The sequence below is a fragment of the Oncorhynchus keta genome, chromosome 1 (genome assembly GCF_023373465.1).
Source record: "Oncorhynchus keta strain PuntledgeMale-10-30-2019 chromosome 1, Oket_V2, whole genome shotgun sequence".
In the NCBI taxonomy this organism is placed as follows: domain Eukaryota; kingdom Metazoa; phylum Chordata; class Actinopteri; order Salmoniformes; family Salmonidae; genus Oncorhynchus; species Oncorhynchus keta.
The window spans coordinates 27,557,696-27,569,620 of NC_068421.1; positions in this window are offsets into that span (position 1 = coordinate 27,557,696).

The window sequence follows — 11,925 nt, forward strand, 5'->3', positions numbered from 1 at the left end:
GCGTGTGAGTTGAGCACATGGTTTCTCTCCCCCGCGCATCTCTAATCAGACAGTCCCCAGGAGTATGATGTGAGAGGGGTCTAACTGCACTGAGCCACTAAGCTACATCATAAATCAGCTCTGCCCTTGGAAAGACCTGCACATGCAACACAAGCTAGGCTAACACGCTAATGTACCATAGTATGTAACCGCAACATTGCTCAGTTCTGTTGATATACTGTAGGACATCGGTGTCAAACCTATTTTGCTGTGCATTCAGTCTTCACCAATGTTTTAGTAATGTTCCATGCACACTGACTGTCTGCTTTTCACTCTGTGATGGTCAGAGTGAAGCGACTGTTTACATGTAGGTCCTTTGTAATTTCTACACAGTCCAACTGACAATCTCTTAGAAAAATATAAACTATTGGAACCAAGACATAAAAAGAACTGATATTGGCACAAGATGGAGGGAATGTTGGAGCATAACTAACGAAATGACAGTTTACAAAAATGTATGTTTAATCCAGTATAAACTCATGTATATCATTTATTATAAAAGAGATCAAATTCAGAAATGCTAAAGCATAAGTGTAAAACTAACAATGACTCAATAATCCATGTCTTCTGGGAATGCTATGAAGTCTAAAAGTCATAGGCAGAGTTAGAAAGTTGACTGTCAGAAGTATTAGAATGTAAACGTACTGTTAATCTGTCTGTCCGCATATTTCAAGACATGAGAGACATGAGGGTGCAGTGACATACCCGATGGGCTGGACTCTTCTGGAAATCAACCTCCTCCGTCAACACAATGGAAAGGTCAAATGCTGTATTATCTAAATGTTGAAAGTGGGCGACGGAGAGAAACAACATGGTGCATTTTGAAGCCATGTGCTGGAGATGAGGGTGTGAGCAGGTGGGTCTGGGCAGGGGTGATGTTGTGAATGTTTATATGTGTCTGTATGTTTTTGTTTGTATGTGCGTAAATACAATTAGAAAAGAAAAAACAATTCTATGTAGATTGAGATCGACTTTTCTCCCACCCCAAAAAATAATGTTTTGTATTTGACAATTTGTATTTTTTTTACTCAAACCACCGGTGGCCCACATTGAATTGGGACATATGTTTGACATCCCTGATTTAGTGCAAAGTGAGTATAGGACCATTGGGCCGACGGCAACTTGAGCTCATACTGAAAAGGCAGAATGGCAATATGAGTGGGTGGAAGGAGGATAGAATAGAGTGGGCTATAGTCTGCCTTGATTCAGGTACAGTAGCCTACAGTAGGCCACATTTGGCTGGACTGGGTGGTCCTTGATGACAATGCCAGGTCCTGTCTATCAAAGATATGTAATTTGCTTCCTTTCCTGGTCTGACCATAAGCCATCTCTCTTGTCTTTTCTCCATTTTCTCCTTCTCTCTCCACTGTTTGGTTCATCCCTCCCTTTCTCCATCCCTTTCCAGACCTCCTCTCCATTTCAATGCTCAGTCCCCATAGGAGGCTGCCTCTCCCTCTCCGCCCTCTCTCTCCCCTCCCTTTCTCCCACATCTGGCTAGGCAGCTGTGGCTGGCTAGGGTTCAGTGAGGGAGGGGCAGGGTTGGGGGGAGTAGGGTTGAAGGGTTGGCAGGGCTATCGGTTGCTTAGCCCAGTGCTCTGTTAAAAAACAGGTTGAGCTTTCTTGACACAAAAAAAAGTGAACCGCACAAAATGTTCAAACTAAATCTCCTTAGTCTCTCTCAGCCTGTCTATCAAAGTGCCTCCCTGTGCACTATTAAACTACTTTAAACAGCCGAGCAGGGAGAGAAGGAGACGGAGAGAAGGAGATGGAGAGAAGGAGATGGAGAGAAGGAGAGAAGGAGAGTGGGGGATAGGGGAAAAGGAGAGAGGAGAGTGGTAAGGTCAATGTTCTCAATATCTGATTTCTGAATGTTAAATACATGAATCAATCTAACCCCGGGGCGCTTTATTTCAAACTGAGCAGACCAGAGAGCGAGGGAAGAAGTGGAGGGACATATGAAAAGGGGCTTGGTATGATGTTGTTGCCAGTATCACATGGAAGCTCTTTCCTCTTCCTTCTGAGGTCAGTGTGATGACCATACATTCCACATGACATCATAGCCTATATACAGTAGTGCATTTTCTTTGTCCAAAGAAGTATATGGTGCCATGAGGAATAATGCTGTGTGGCCACAGGTGATGGTATCCAAATGCGCCGAATACAACAGGTGTAGTAGACCTTACAGTGAAATGCTGAATACAACAGGTGTAGTAGACCTTACAGTGAAATGCCGAATACAACAGGTGTAGTAGACCTTACAGTGAAATGCCGAATACAACAGGTGTAGTAGACCTTACAGTGAAATGCCGAATACAACAGGTGTAGTAGACCTTACAGTGAAATGCCGAATACAACAGGTGTAGTAGACCTTACAGTGAAATGCCGAATACAACAGGTGTAGTAGACCTTACAGTGAAATGCCGAATACAACAGGTGTAGTAGACCTTACAGTGAAATGCTGAATACAACAGGTGTAGTAGACCTTACAGTGAAATGCCGAATACAACAGGTGTAGTAGACCTTACAGTGAAATGCCGAATACAACAGGTGTAGTAGACCTTACAGTGAAATGCCGAATACAACAGGTGTAGTAGACCTTACAGTGAAATGCTGAATACAACAGGTGTAGTAGACCTTACAGTGAAATGCCGAATACAACAGGTGTAGTAGACCTTACAGTGAAATGCCGAATACAACAGGTGTAGTAGACCTTACAGTGAAATGCTGAATACAACAGGTGTAGTAGACCTTACAGTGAAATGCCGAATACAACAGGTGTAGTAGACCTTACAGTGAAATGCCGAATACAACAGGTGTAGTAGACCTTACAGTGAAATGCCGAATACAACAGGTGTAGTAGAACAGTGAAATGCCGAATACAACAGGTGTAGTAGACCTTACAGTGAAATGCCGAATACAACAGGTGTAGTAGACCTTACAGTGAAATGCCGAATACAACAGGTGTGTAGACCTCACAGTGAAATGCCGAATACAACAGGTGTAGTAGACCTTACAGTAACAGGTGTAGTAGACCTTACAGTGAAATGCCGAATACAACAGGTGTAGTAGACCTTACAGTGAAATGCCGAATACAACAGGTGTAGTAGACCTTACAGTGAAAGTGACAGGTGTAGTAGACCTTACAGTGAAATGCCGAATACAACAGGTGTAGTAGACCTTACAGTGAAATGCCGAATACAACAGGTGTAGTAGACCTTACAGTGAAATGCCGAATACAACAGGTGTAGTAGACCTTACAGTGAAATGCCGAATACAACAGGTGTAGTAGACCTTACAGTGAAATGCCGAATACAACAGGTGTAGTAGACCTTACAGTGAAATGCCGAATACAACAGGTGTAGTAGACCTTACAGTGAAATGCCGAATACAACAGGTGTAGTAGACCTTACAGTGAAATGCCGAATACAAAAGGTGTGGACCTCACAGTGAAATTCCGAATACAACAGGTGTAGTAGACCTTACAGTAACAGGTGTAGTAGACCTTACAGTGAAATGCCGAATACAACAGGTGTAGTAGACCTTACAGTGAAATGCCGAATACAACAGGTGTAGTAGACCTTACAGTGAAATGCCGAATACAACAGGTGTAGTAGACCTTACAGTGAAATGCCGAATACAACAGGTGTAGTAGACCTTACAGTGAAATGCCGAATACAACAGGTGTAGTAGACCTTACAGTGAAATGCCGAATACAACAGGTGTAGTAGACCTTACAGTGAAATGCCGAATACAACAGGTGTAGTAGACCTTACAGTGAAATGCCGAATACAACAGGTGTAGTAGACCTTACAGTGAAATGCCGAATACAAAAGGTGTGTAGACCTACAGTGAAATCCGAATACAACAGGTGTAGTAGATACAGTAACAGGTGTAGTAGACCTTACAGTGAAATGCCGAATACAACAGGTGTAGTAGACCTTACAGTGAAATGCCGAATACAACAGGTGTAGTAGACCTTACAGTGAAATGCCGAATACAACAGGTGTAGTAGACCTTACAGTGAAATGCCGAATACAACAGGTGTAGTAGACCTACAGTGAAATGCCGAATACAACAGGTGTAGTAGACCTTACAGTGAAATGCCGAATACAAAAGGTGTGGACCTCACAGTGAAATTCCGAATACAACAGGTGTAGTAGACCTTACAGTAACAGGTGTAGTAGACCTTACAGTGAAATGCCGAATACAACAGGTGTAGTTTACAGTGAAATGCCGAATACAACAGGTGTAGTAGACCTTACAGTGAAATGCCGAATACAACAGGTGTAGTAGACCTTACAGTGAAATGCCGAATACAACAGGTGTAGTAGACCTTACAGTGAAATGCCGAATACAACAGGTGTAGTAGACCTTACAGTGAAATGCCGAATACAACAGGTGTAGTAGACCTTACAGTGAAATGCCGAATACAACAGGTGTAGTAGACCTTACAGTGAAATGCTGAATACAACAGGTGTAGTAGACCTTACAGTGAAATGCCTGAATACAACAGGTGTAGTAGATACAGTGAAATGCTGAATACAACAGGTGTAGTAGACCTTACAGTGAAATGCCGAATACAACAGGTGTAGTAGACGTTACAGTGAAACCAACAGGTGTAGTAGACCTTACAGTGAAATGCTGAATACAACAGGTGTAGTAGACCTTACAGTGAAATGCCGAATACAACAGGTGTAGTAGACCTTACAGTGAAATGCTGAATACAACAGGTGTAGTAGACCTTACAGTGAAATGCCGAATACAACAGGTGTAGTAGACCTTACAGTGAAATGCCGAATACAACAGGTGTAGTAGACCTTACAGTGAAATGCCGAATACAACAGGTGTAGTAGACCTTACAGTGAAATGCCGAATACAACAGGTGTAGTAGACCTTACAGTGAAATGCCGAATACAACAGGTGTAGTAGACCTTACAGTGAAATGCCGAATACAACAGGTGTAGTAGACCTTACAGTGAAATGCCGAATACAACAGGTGTAGTAGACCTACAGTGAAATGCCGAATACAACAGGTGTAGTAGACCTTACAGTGAAATGCTGAATACAACAGGTGTAGTAGACCTTACAGTGAAATGCCGAATACAACAGGTGTAGTAGACCTTACAGTGAAATTCCGAATACAACAGGTGTAGTAGACCTTACAGTGAAATGCTGAATACAACAGGTGTAGTAGACCTTACAGTGAAATGCCGAATACAACAGGTGTAGTAGACCTTACAGTGAAATGCCGAATACAACAGGTGTAGTAGACCTTACAGTGAAATGCCGAATACAACAGGTGTAGTAGACCTTACAGTGAAATGCCGAATACAACAGGTGTAGTAGACCTTACAGTGAAATGCCGAATACAACAGGTGTAGTAGACCTTACAGTGAAATGCCGAATACAAAAGGTGTGGACCTCACAGTGAAATTCCGAATACAACAGGTGTAGTAGACCTTACAGTAACAGGTGTAGTAGACCTTACAGTGAAATGCCGAATACAACAGGTGTAGTAGACCTTACAGTGAAATGCCGAATACAACAGGTGTAGTAGACCTTACAGTGAAATGCCGAATACAACAGGTGTAGTAGACCTTACAGTGAAATGCCGAATACAACAGGTGTAGTAGACCTTACAGTGAAATGCCGAATACAACAGGTGTGGACCTCACAGTGAAATGCCGAATACAACAGGTGTAGTAGACCTTACAGTAACAGGTGTAGTAGACCTTACAGTGAAATGCCGAATACAACAGGTGTAGTAGACCTTACAGTGAAATGCCGAATACAACAGGTGTAGTAGACCTTACAGTGAAATGCCGAATACAACAGGTGTAGTAGACCTTACAGTGAAATGCCGAATACAACAGGTGTAGTAGACCTTACAGTGAAATGCCGAATACAACAGGTGTAGTAGACCTTACAGTGAAATGCCGAATACAACAGGTGTGGACCTTACAGTGAAATGCCGAATACAACAGGTGTAGTAGACCTTACAGTGAAATGCCGAATACAACAGGTGTGGACCTCACAGTGAAATGCTAACTTACAAGCCTTGAACCAACAATGCAGGTCAGGAAATACAGTTAATAAACGAGGCTATTTACAGGGGTACCGGTACAGAGTCAATGTGCGGGGGTACAGGTTAGTCGAGGTAACTTGTACATGTTGGTAGGGGCGAAGTGACTATGAATAGAAGATAAACAACAAGTAGCAGCAGTGTAAAAACCAAGGGGGGCGGGTATCAATGTATATAGTCCGGGTGGCCATTTGACTAATTGTTCAGCAGTCTTATGTCTTCGGGGTAGAAGCTGTTAAGGAGCCTTTTGGTCCTAGACTTGGTGCTCCGGTACCGCTTGCTGTGAGGTAGCAGAGGGAACAGTCTATGACTTGGGTGACTGGCGTCTTGGAAAATCAAAATGTATTTTATATTTGAGATTCTTCAAAGTATCCACCCTTTGCCTACACACTCACAACATGCCATTTGGGATGCATCCAGTGCCTCATTGTGTCCGACATTCTTGGATGTCATCTGCGTTACCTTTATGCCACCCCCCCCCCCCACCCCCACCCTCTACCCCTTCCCTCACTGCCGTCTTTTGTTTCTCCTGACCCTGTGTGCCAGTTCCTTTGTACTCCAACTGAAGTGCATGACCCCTCAGGGTTCACATGTGGACAGAGGCTCCTCTTAGGGAGTGGGTCATGCACTTCAGTTGGAGTACAAAGGAACTGGCACACAGGGTCAGGAGAAACAAAAGACGGCAGTGAGGGAAGGGGTAGAGGGTGGGGGGTAGTGGGGTGGCATAAAGGTAACGCAGATGACATCCAAGAATGTCGGACACAATGAGGCACTGGATGCCGTCGACTGTCTCACGTGAGCTTCTTGCAATTCTTTCCAACTCATTTAATGGCCAGAATCACTGTCTGAGGAGCAAAATAAACATTTGGCTGAGTGAGAGAGAGAGAGAGATATGGGCCAATATGGTGAGAGAGAGAGTAGGAAGTGAGAGCGGGGAAAGAGCCAGAAGGATAGAAGGGAATGTGTGGGTGTGTGTGTGTTTGTGTGTGTGTGTGTTGGCTGTGGGGGAAGGTGAACCCGGCCTACTCTCGGTACAGGAAGCCCCTGATTAGTGCTAACGAGAATTGCAGGCCATATTAATGCAGCCACACACCTCTCTCTCCCTCCTGCCATCTGCAGCCCCAGCACTCTCTGGCAGACATCATAAACCCATTGCAAAGCCCAGAGACACACCAGAACACTGACGGGGACGGGGACAGGGGGGACTGGGACGGGGACTGGGACGGGGACTGGGACGTGGACTGGGACGTGGACTGGGACGGGGACTGGGACGGGGACTGGGACAGGGACGGGGACTGGGACGGGGACTGGGACGTGGACTGGGACGGGGACTGGGACGTGGACTGGGACAGGGGGGACTGGGACAGGGACTGGGACGGGGACTGGGACTGGGACAGGGACGGGGACGGGGACTGGGGGACGGGGACTGGGACGGGGACTGGGACAGGGGGGACGGGGACGTGGACGTGGACTGGGACGGGGACGGGGACTGGGACGTGGACGGGGACGGGGACTGGAACGGGGACTGGGACGTGGACTGGGACAGGGGGACTGGGACTGGGACGTGGACTGGGACGTGGACTGGGACGGGACTGGGACTGGGACAGGGACGGGGACGGGGACTGGGGGGACTAGGATGGAGACTGGGACGGGGACAGGACGGGGGGACTGGGAGGGGACGGGGACTGGGGCAGGGACGGGGATGGGATGGGGGGACTGGGACGGGGACTGGGACGGGGACTGGGACGGGGGGGACTAGGATGGGGACGGGATGGGGGGACTGAGACGGGGAATGGGACGGGGACAGGATGGGGGGACGGGGACGGGTGGGACTGGGACGGGCACTGGGACGGGACTGGGACGGGACGGGGACGGGGACGGGATGGGGGATTGGGACTGGGAGGGGGAAGGGGACGGGACGGGGACGGGGGAATGGGGGACGGGGGACTGGGACGGGGACGGGGGGGACTGGGACGGAACGGGGGACTGCCACGCAATCACTGGTCCTCTCTGTAGGAGATATAGAGAGATGGAGTTATAGACAGATGGAGTTATAGACAGATGGAGTTATAGAGAGACGGAGAGATGGAGTTATAGAGAGATGGAGTTATAGACAGATGGAGTTATAGAGAGACGGAGAGATGGAGTTATAGAGAGATGGAGTTATAGACAGATGGAGTTATAGAGAGACGGAGAGATGGAGTTATAGAGAGATGGAGTTATAGACAGATGGAGTTATAGAGAGACGGAGAGATGGAGTTATAGAGAGATGGAGTTATAGACAGATGGAGTTATTGAGAGATTGAGAGATGGAGATATATAGAGAGATGGAGTTATACAGAAATGGAGAGATGGAGTAATAGAGAGATGGAGAGATGGAGTTAAAGAGAGATGGAGTTATTCCGAAATTGAGAGATGGAGTAATAGAGAGATGGAGAGATGGAGTTATAGAGAGATGGAGAGATGGAGTTATAAAGAGATGTAGAGATGGAGTAATAGAGAGATGGAGAGATGGAGTTATAGAGAGATGGAGTTATTCCGAAATTGAGAGATGGAGTAATAGAGAGATGGAGAGATGGAGTTATAGAGAGATGGAGTTAAGGAGAGATGGAGTTATAGAGAGATGGAGAGATTGAGTTATATAGAGATATATAGATGGAGTTATAGGGATGAAGAGATGGAGTTATAGAGAGATGGAGCTACAGAGGGATGTAAAGATGGAGTTATAGAGAGATGGAGTTATAGAGAGATGGAGTTATAGAGAGATGGAGGGTTGGAGAGATGGAGTTATAGAGAGATGGAGTTATAGACAGATGGAGTTATTGAGAGATTGAGAGATGGAGATATAGAGAGATGGAGTTATAGACAGATGGAGTTATTGAGAGATTGAGAGATGGAGATATAGAGAGATGGAGAGATTGGGTTATAGAGAGATGGAGAGATGGAGTTATAGGGAGATGGAGAGATGGAGTTATAGAGAGATGGAGTTATAGAGAGATGGAGAGATGGAGTAATAGAGAGATGGAGTTATAGAGGGATGGAGCTATAGAGAGATGGAGCTATAGAGAGATGGAGCTGTAGAGAGATATATAGATCGGGTTATAGGGAGATGGAGTTATAGAGAGATGGAGAGATGGAGTTATAAAGAGATGTAGAGATGGAGTAATAGAGAGATGGAGAGATGGAGTTATAGAGAGATGGAGTTATTCCGAAATTGAGAGATGGAGTAATAGAGAGATGGAGAGATGGAGTTATAGAGAGATGGAGTTAAGGAGAGATGGAGTTATAGAGAGATGGAGAGATTGAGTTATATAGAGATATATAGATGGAGTTATAGAGGGATGAAGAGATGGAGTTATAGAGAGATGGAGCTACAGAGGGATGTAAAGATGGAGTTATAGAGAGATGGAGTTATAGAGAGATGGAGTTATAGAGAGATGGAGGGTTGGAGAGATGGAGTTATAGAGAGATGGAGTTATAGACAGATGGAGTTATTGAGAGATTGAGAGATGGAGATATAGAGAGATGGAGTTATAGACAGATGGAGTTATTGAGAGATTGAGAGATGGAGATATAGAGAGATGGAGAGATTGGGTTATAGAGAGATGGAGAGATGGAGTTATAGGGAGATGGAGAGATGGAGTTATAGAGAGATGGAGTTATAGAGAGATGGAGAGATGGAGTAATAGAGAGATGGAGTTATAGAGGGATGGAGCTATAGAGAGATGGAGCTATAGAGAGATGGAGCTGTAGAGAGATATATAGATCGGGTTATAGGGAGATGGAGTTATAGAGAGATATATAAATCAAGTTATAGAGAGATGGAGGGACGGAGGGATGGAGTTATGGAGAGATGGAGGGATGGAGTGAAAGAGAGATGGCGCAAGATGGAGTTATAGAGGGATGGAGGGATGGAGTTATAGAGAGATGGAAGGACAGAGGGATGGAGAGATGGAGGGATGTGTAGATGGAGTTTTAGAGAGATGGAGGGATACATTTATAGAGAGATGGAGGGACGGAGGGATGGAGTTATGGAGAAATGGAGGGATGTATAGATGAAGATATAGAGAGATGGAGGGATCTATAGATGGAGATATAGAGAGATGAAGGGATGAAGTTATAGAGAGATGGAGAGATGGAGTTATAGAGAAATGGAGAGATGGAGTTCTAGAGAGATGGAGAGACGGAGTTATAGAGACATTTAGAGATGGAGTTGTAGAGAGATGGAGCGATGGAGTTATAGAGAGATGGAGTTGTAGAGAGATGGAGAGATTGAGTTATAGAGAGATGGAGAGATTGAGTTATAGAGAGATGGAGAGATGGAGTTATAGAGAGATGGAGTTACAGAGGGATGGAGAGATTGAGTTATAGAGATATACAGAGATATAGTTATAGAGAGATGGAGAGATGGAGTTATTGAGAGATGGAGTTACAGAGAGATGGAGTTGTAGAGAGATGGAGTTATAGAGAGATGGAGAGATGGAGTTATTGAGAGATGGAGTTACAGAGAGATGGAGAGATGGAGTAATAGACAGATGGAGTTATAGATAGATGGAGAGATGGAGTTATAGAGAGATGGAGAGATGGAGTAATAGAGAGATGGAGTTATAGAGGGATGGAGTTATAGAGAGATGGAGTTATAGAGAGAGGGAGGGACGGAGGGATGGAGTTATGGAGAGATGGAGGGATGTGTAGAAGGAGTTTTAGAGAGATGGAGGGATGAATTTATAGAGAGATGGAGGGATGTATAGATGAAGATATAGAGAGATGGAGGGATGAAGTTATAGAGACATTTAGAGATGGAGTTGTAGAGAGATGGAGTTATAGAAAGATGGAGTGATGGAGTTATAGAGAGATGGAGAGATGGAGTTACAGAGAGATGGAGATATAGAGAGATGGAGAGATGGAGTTATACAGAGACGGAGAGATGGAGTTATAAAGAGATGGAGAGATGGAGTTATAGAGAGATATGAAGAGATGGAGTAATAGAGAGATGGAGTTATAGAGGGATGGAGTTATAGAGAGATGGAGCTGTAGAGAGATATATAGATTGGGTTATAGGGAGATGGAGTTATAGAGATGCAACCCGGTCGCATTCCGCTTCGCTCCACAGGTAGTATCACATTTTCATTTCATTTCATTACAGCACAACGGTTTGATTTGTTTGATCGTAGCTAGCTACATAGCTAGCTACATAGCCGTCTTTGTATCAAAGATAATTGTGTAGTCTAGAGCGATTTTCTAGGTTAGCTAGCCAGCTATTGTCGTTCTTTTAACGCAACGTAACGTAATCAACACTGCTAGCTAGCCAGCTAGCCCCCGAATAGCAGCACTGTAGAAATTATTACACTCAACGTAACGACTTGATTAGTGTAGTGTCAACCACGCAGCCACTGCCAGCTAGCCTACAAAGTCAACAACGCAGCCACTGCCAGCTAGCCTACTTCAGCAGTACTGTATCATTTTAATCATTTTAGTCAATAAGATTCTTGCTACGTAAGCTTAACTTTCTGAACATTCGAGACGTGTAGTCCACTTGTCATTCCAATCTCCTTGCATTAGCGTAGCCTCTTCTGTAGCCTGTCAAATATGTGTCTGTCTATCCCTGTTCTCTCCTCTCTGCACAGACCATACAAACGCTCCACACCGCGTGGCCACCCTAATCTGGTGGTCCCAGCGCGCACGACCCACGTGGAGTTCCAGGTCTCCGGTAGCCTCTGGAACTGCCGATCTGCGGCCAACAAGGCAGAGTTCATCTCAGCCTATGCCTCCCTCCAGTCCCTCGACTTCTTGGCACTGACGGA